Source organism: Arachis hypogaea, chromosome 3 (assembly GCF_003086295.3).
Source record: "Arachis hypogaea cultivar Tifrunner chromosome 3, arahy.Tifrunner.gnm2.J5K5, whole genome shotgun sequence".
Lineage (NCBI taxonomy): Eukaryota > Viridiplantae > Streptophyta > Magnoliopsida > Fabales > Fabaceae > Arachis > Arachis hypogaea.
In genome coordinates this window covers 53,299,826-53,307,236 of record NC_092038.1, presented here as the reverse complement: position 1 = coordinate 53,307,236, position 7,411 = coordinate 53,299,826, and positions in this window count along the sequence as shown.

The window sequence follows — 7,411 nt, the reverse complement described above, 5'->3', positions numbered from 1 at the left end:
GATCAATCGTTAAAACATACACCCCAACAAGGATCATATACACCCTAAAAGGAACAATATATACCCAAACTATAACCAAATACACCCCAAGATTATTCCTTACCTTTTTGTAGTTCCTTCATTATTTTTTTCACTTGGAGACTTTGCAGGGGTTGGTTCAATTTCGGGCAGAGGGGTTGGTTCATTTTCTGGCATAGGGGTTGGTTCATTTTCTGTTACAGGGATCTATTTAATTTGTGGCACTGGGGTTGTCTGGGACAAAGGTAGACAAACTTGAATTGAAAGTCTAAACAAAACAAAAATAAAAGGTTAAGAGAGCCAATGAAAATAAAATGGTTATAAGGTTGAAATTTACTTGAAAAACTCACATTGAAAGCACTTCTGTTTGTGACTGTGTCTCTTCCTGCACAACCATCATGTTCTCCTCAGCTTGGTCATTGGGTGATTCTTCTACGAGACTCAACCTGAAATACACCCTAAGAAAGTCAAAAATACACCGGAAGCATTCAAAAGAAAGACAGGCTTTGTTTTTTGAGAACTTACAAAGTTCCAGGTTTTGCTTTTTTTTCTGCCTTTTTTTCTTGAATAAAACATTAAAGGACTTTTTTTTCTAAAAAATATATATACAGAATTAGAAGTAGAAGTTAATAAAAGAGTAAACACAATGGTTATTAGAAAGAGAAATTACATGCTCTCCGCCGGTTTGTTTACGCTACTTTGATCTATGTGTCTTTGAGACAAAGGATCATCACTTCCTAAGTTTACCTCCGGTATTCTAAACATAGTGTAGATATTATTCAGTAAAAATACTACACTGTTAAATCAGGATAACAAGATTTTATCAAATAAAGATTCTGACATTTCAGATGAGACATAGTGACCTTCTGTCGATCGCAGGTCAACTTCCTTCTCCCTGGCAAACCAGAAACAATTATTAGCAAAGAAAATACCTTAAAATCAGAAATATACACCCCAACAAGACATACCCCTGTGTAGCATATTTTTCATTATTTTCCTTCTTCTTAGATTCCCTTAAGAATTCTTCTAATTCTTCAGTTCCAATTTCAGATCCGATAGTACATGCATAAATGAACATGTTAACAAATATAATTTTGATGATAAACGGTAATATAGCTTACAAAGTACTCTACCCATGATAGGATTGAGCTTGTTCAGGAGATGAATCCTCAACAATGACCTTTTTCTTTTTGGATTGTCTCTTGGGGGGAAAAAACAAGTATGAATCAGAAATAAAAAATAAAATTGATCAGAAAATACTATCCAAATAAGTGCTTACTTTTAGGGTGTTCTCTAAGTCTTTTTCTTTGTTTTTTGCTTCGTTACTGGTGATGATTCTTCGCTTCTGAAAGTTAATAAGAGACGCTCTATTAATACATGAAATTTTGATAATAAACCGAAAGGAAAGCAATAATAATTTCAAAACATTACTCATCATTCGATTCAGATTCTGAATCAGAATCCTCCTGAATCTTCTTCCTTTTTTTGGATTCCATTCTGGAAGGCAAACAATCATTATTAATAAAAAGACTAAAAGTGACAAAATATACCCAAATGAAGACATAAAATATACCCAAATGAATACACAAAATACACTCACATGTATACATAAAATAGACCCAAATGAATACACAAAATACACCCAAATTAATACATAAAATACATCCAAGAATGTTGCTTACTTTTTGGCTATTCGGGTGGGCTGTTTTCTTGTTGGTTTCTCTGAGTCTTCTTCAGTCTCAGACTCAGAGGTAGAATAGACTTCACTTTCAGTTGTTTCAGTCTCAAATGATGATGATGAACTTGCTTTCCTTTTTTTGTTTTTTCATTTTTTTCTTTCTTTTCTTTTTTCTTCATTTGTTTTAATTTCTTCTTTGTTTCAGCCATCTTTACAATTCCCTGAAATAGTAGAAATGTTAATTAACAGCATTCACTTAAATAAAATACACCCAAGGTATTCTTTTCACTTACCATATGTTCATCCATTTCTGCTCTCATTCTTTCAACTAACTGCTCTCTAGTCCAGTTGGCAATCCAGGATTGTGGAGGTCTTTCTTCCCCTTTCTTGTCTTTACTTTTTGATAGATAGAAGTAGACTATCATCAGGACAAATAGGCAACCGTCGATTGACTTTTTCTTTTTCAGATTGTAATCTGTTATGCCCCTGATGATGAAATTCAGAACATGTCCTCCCCAGTTGCCTCTTTTATTGTGTCCATCTTAAAAATTGGTGCCAGGTGCACATGAGAGATTTTGTTTATTGTGGTTGGTAACAGGAACGCCATCTGTATATAGAGCATGAAAATCCTCTTGAATATGAGGCGATCCTGTTCATTTTCAACAACAATAGTCATCATCTCATCTGTCAGATTTTTTAGAGTCTTTCCCTGGAATCTTCTAGAAATCTGTTTATTCTCTTCAGAAAGTTCCTTATAACTAACTTTCTGAGGAAATAGATCTCCTACAAAAAGAAAAATAACATAGTATGAAAATCACTTGAAATACACCCAAACATCACTTGAAATACACCCCCAATATGGCTCATATACACCTATGTCTATAATGAGTTACATGATGCGTTGAGGCCAAGCGCAACCCCTATTGTGTTCGGTCTTACTCTAAACGAACCGTAGCCGATTTCGAGTGTATTTTTCCCTAATTTAAAGGAGTTAGCCAACTCCTCTAATAATTTGTGATGCACCCTTAGCGGCGGGATGTGCGTCAGGCCACCAAATCCCAAATCCCTAACAATTGCTTTCTTCTTCTTGCTCATATTTCCGAATTTCTCACTCAACAAATGGGTTGCACACTTCATGTCTTTGGTTTGCTGTAAACAAAGCAAAATTAGAGTCAAACATATTTCTATTAAGAAAAACTGATTTTATCTAAGACATATATTTGTGCTTACATTTTTTCCAGCTTGGTTTTAGCTTGCCGTTTTTACTGCAATAAAAAAGAGATGCTGTCAATATATAAAAAATACACTCATATATCAGTCAGATACACCCATAGATCAGCCACATACACCCAAGCCGATTCTCATAAGTATTTTATTAGATCAGTTCAAAATGATGTTCAATTCACTCAAACATGCATAAATATACAAGGTCAAGTAATATTACAAGGTCAAGCAATATACACCAAGGACAAGCAATATTAGAACAGTTGCAATAGTTGATTATATTACATTATATGAGTTCAAAAATATATACCCAACAAATTACGCCATATACACCCAACAATCAACCATATACACCCAACAAATTACGCCATATACACCCAACAAATTACGCAATATACACCCAAAAATCAGTTAGGAGAAGAACTAAAACAAGAAGAACAGTAAAACCTAGAACAACTTAGAAGAACAGCAAAACCTAGAAGAACTTAAAAGAACAGTAAAACCTAGAACAAGAAGAACAGTAAAAATAGTAATATGAGATCTAGAACAAGAAGAACAGTAAAACCTAGTTCTTTGATTTCGAAATCAGAAACAGAAATGTGGAAAATCTACAAGATCAGTAAAACAGTAACTTACCTTGAATAATATTTCTTCGTTTTTTCTGGTGATTTTTGATGGAGAGTTCTATCTTTTGTTCTTGATTTCTTCTAATCTTTGCGACGAGTTCGAACGTCTCTTCAGAATTGTAATTTGTTTGGAATGTGCCTTAAAACTTGACGGTTTGCTTTTTCTTTGAGGGAGAAGAGGAAGAGTGCACCATAATGAATGTGTTTTGGAAAGCGTAACCATTGTGTGAGGCGCGTGTAATTGACGCTCTATTCTAAGGAGTGAGTGCACGTGGATTATTTTTGGGCTGGGCCAACTTGTAAGGCTTGTAAGCCTTAATTGCTTGTATGTGTAATAGGCCCCAATTTTAAATTAATAATTTAGTCACACATACTTATACATTAATCAATACTTATTTCATATTACTTACTGTAATAAATCAAATTGAGTTAATTTGATTTATTATATATTTTTATAATAATGAATCGAATTGAACTTATTAGATTTATCAAGGGATTCATCCTAGATGCAATTTCTCATATGCTTTAGTAAATTAAATTAGTATAATTTGATTTATTTAGATGTTTTACTTTGTTGATAAATTAAATATTTATCTAAATCAAATTTGCCTAATTCGATTTATATAAATCTATTTAAAATATAGATGTAATCAGTTTCGATTTTGGACATCCACCTAATTTTAATCTCCATTCATCAATAAAATGCTTTGTACATGACATAATAAAAATAATTAAATCATTACAAAATTATTTTATCATTTGTATTTTAAAATTTTACATTTTTAAATTTTAATTTTGTTAGTAAAATTTTTTTATTTAAATAATTTTATCAAACTCTTATTAATTATATACTTAAAAATATAATTTTTTGAATCTAACTAAATAAATATAGTAGTTATCTTAAAATTTAAATCTTTTAGATTTGTCAAAATTATAATTTTTGTTAGTTTTTAATTATGTAATAGAATTCAATAATTAAAAAAATCGATTTATAGAATCACCCGTTAAATTATAAAATCTTAATGTAGTTTCTTTTCTTAAAATATTATTACTACTTAATTATCGTCATTTTTCTATGTCTTTTCAATTGTCAAAATTTTTTTAAAGTTAATTTTTTTAAAAAATTTTGAACTGAACAAATATAGAAAGATAAAAATGGACAACTAGTAACAGATAGGACTAAATTTTGGAAGAGATCCAAAAGATTAAAATCTTAAAATAATTACTATATTTATTTAGTAAAATTAAAAAAATTTAAAAAATTATTTATATAAAAAATTTTACTATAAAAAAATTAGAATTTGAAAATATAAAATCTAAAAATATAAATAAAAAAATAATTTTGTAATAATTTAATTATTTTTATTATTTTATTTAAAAAATTTATTGATTAAGGTGTAAGATATGAGATTAAAATTAATAGGAATAAAAAATATTAAAAATTTAATATTATAAAAAAAATAAGAGAGATTTATATAAGAATTAATTTTTTTAATTTTTAAAATTTTAGAGATGAAAATAACTTATATATATTTTTAAGTACTAATTAATTTGACTCTAAATTTATGATATATCAAATGATATATGACACACATGGCATATCACACATCACTAATATAACACATCAATTAATTATCTTGTGATATATGATATTAACCTACTATATTATTATGTCATATGATATTAAAAGTGACACATTATTATTTAATTTATAGAAGGACCAATTTAATTTATGTTTTATTTTTTATGAACTAATATGATAATTTAAACTTTTTAGAGACAAATTTTGAAAGTAAGTAAGTTTTTAAGAATGAATTTGATTGTTAACTTTAATAATTAACCCTAACATATAAACATGTCCCTATGGATCGTTCGTTTATACTATCGTATCTAGCGTTATTTATTTAATATTATAATTTTTAAAAAATATTTGTCTTTATAACTTATAATTAGATTTTCTTATTTTCGGTGTGTGTGACAGAATGAGATATCAAAATTATTTCCATAAATTCATTTAAAAAATCTGAAAAACTTCAACGTTTATTCATTTATCCAAACTTGAGATTCCTTTCTCGTTTCTAATGAAATTAAAGACAAATATCTTTTTGTGATATATATAAAATTAATTATTTATTAGTTAATATCTTAATTTTTAAGAAATTTTTTTATCAGATATTTAGATATTTTTAGTAATTTTTAGATTTTTTTCATTAGTTTTTTTAAACCTTAATTAAAATTTTTATATTTTCTAAAAAAATTAATTAAGTATTTAAAGTTATTTTAGTATTATTGTGTTTTTTTAAATTTTTGTTTTTAAAATAATTTAAAATTAATTTTTTTTAATATAAAAACACAAATATAGTCTAAAGAAAATCTAATCAGAACCAAAACATTAAAACTGGATGCCCAAAATATTACAATGAGTTTCCAACATCCATCCACTGCCACTTGATGTCCAGTTGCCGGCACCCGGCAACCCCTCACCAATGTCCAGCAGTCCCTCACCAATGCCCAGCGTCCTTTGGCCCTGGAGGCACAAATGGGCCAGTGCCCAAATTTGAAGAAGCACGTCTGGCAACTCCAAAACTTCGAACTCCTAAGATACAACACTTACGGGGCCCAATTTCAATCTGCAATCATGCAAAGTCTTAATCTCATTTGAAGATTCAAGATTCAAAAGATTTGTTAGCATTAATTAGTTTTAGAAAGATAAAGATTTGGTTGTTAGGATTTGATTCAAGATTAAATTTGAATTATTAATAAGATTTTATTTGAGTTTAAGTTGGTAGTTATCTTATCATTCCTATAACGTGATTAGAGTTTGTTTTTGAATTTAAATTTTAAATAGAACTTAGGATATAACTAAGTGAATAAAGTTTACAAAGGAAACATCCCAAAGAAAGATTTTTGGATCACAATTTAAGATCTCATACCTTCATCTTCTTCTTTTGCTTTAGTTTTCTTTATTTTTATGAGTAACTAAACCTCCTTGCTGAAGGTTAGGAGCTCTGCTTGATTTATGGATTTATAATGTGTGTTTTCTTTATTTTAATTCATGCTTCTTTATCTTTTTAAGATTGAATTTTGTTCTTCATTATTAATGGTAAGAAGTATTGAAAAATATTCTAATTCTGTCTTAAATTTTGTTATTACTTTGGAAAAATTAATTTGGAATTAGTTTAAAATTCGTCTCATAATCTTCATTTATTTAAAACTAGCTAGTTTTGAATATAGACATATTGTAACAACTCTAATTTTTGTACTAACGCGAGTTTTTTCAAAATAATATTTTAAAGTGATTAGTTTTATTTTAACGAGTCGACTTCGAACCACAACAAGAAACATCATTAAAATCGACAGTCAAATCGACGGCTAAGCCATCGATAATAATAAAATTCAACGGAAAAATGGACGGCGGAGGTGGTCGTTATTAAGCTTGTCGATTTTTTAAAATTCTAATAAAATCGACGGCTTGCCTAGCCGTCGATAATAATTTAATAAAATCGACAGTGTTTCTGTCTATAATATGAGTATGAGAATTTTACATTGTTACTAAAATCGGCGACATTGCCGTCTATATTATTATATAAAAGCGATGTCATTTTTGTCGATATTTGATTTAATAAAATCGACAATATGTTCATCTATAATATGATTAATAAAATCGACAACGTTGCCGTCAATATTTGATTCATTAAAATCGACATAGTTGCCGTCGATTTAATTTTTTAGATACCGACAAATTCTTTGTCTATTTTAATTTTAAAAAGCGACAGCTTTACCGTCGATTTTAACAGTTATATGTTTTAATTACTTTTTCTATTTGAAAAATAATAAACAACTAATGCAAATAAGCTTTTAAATA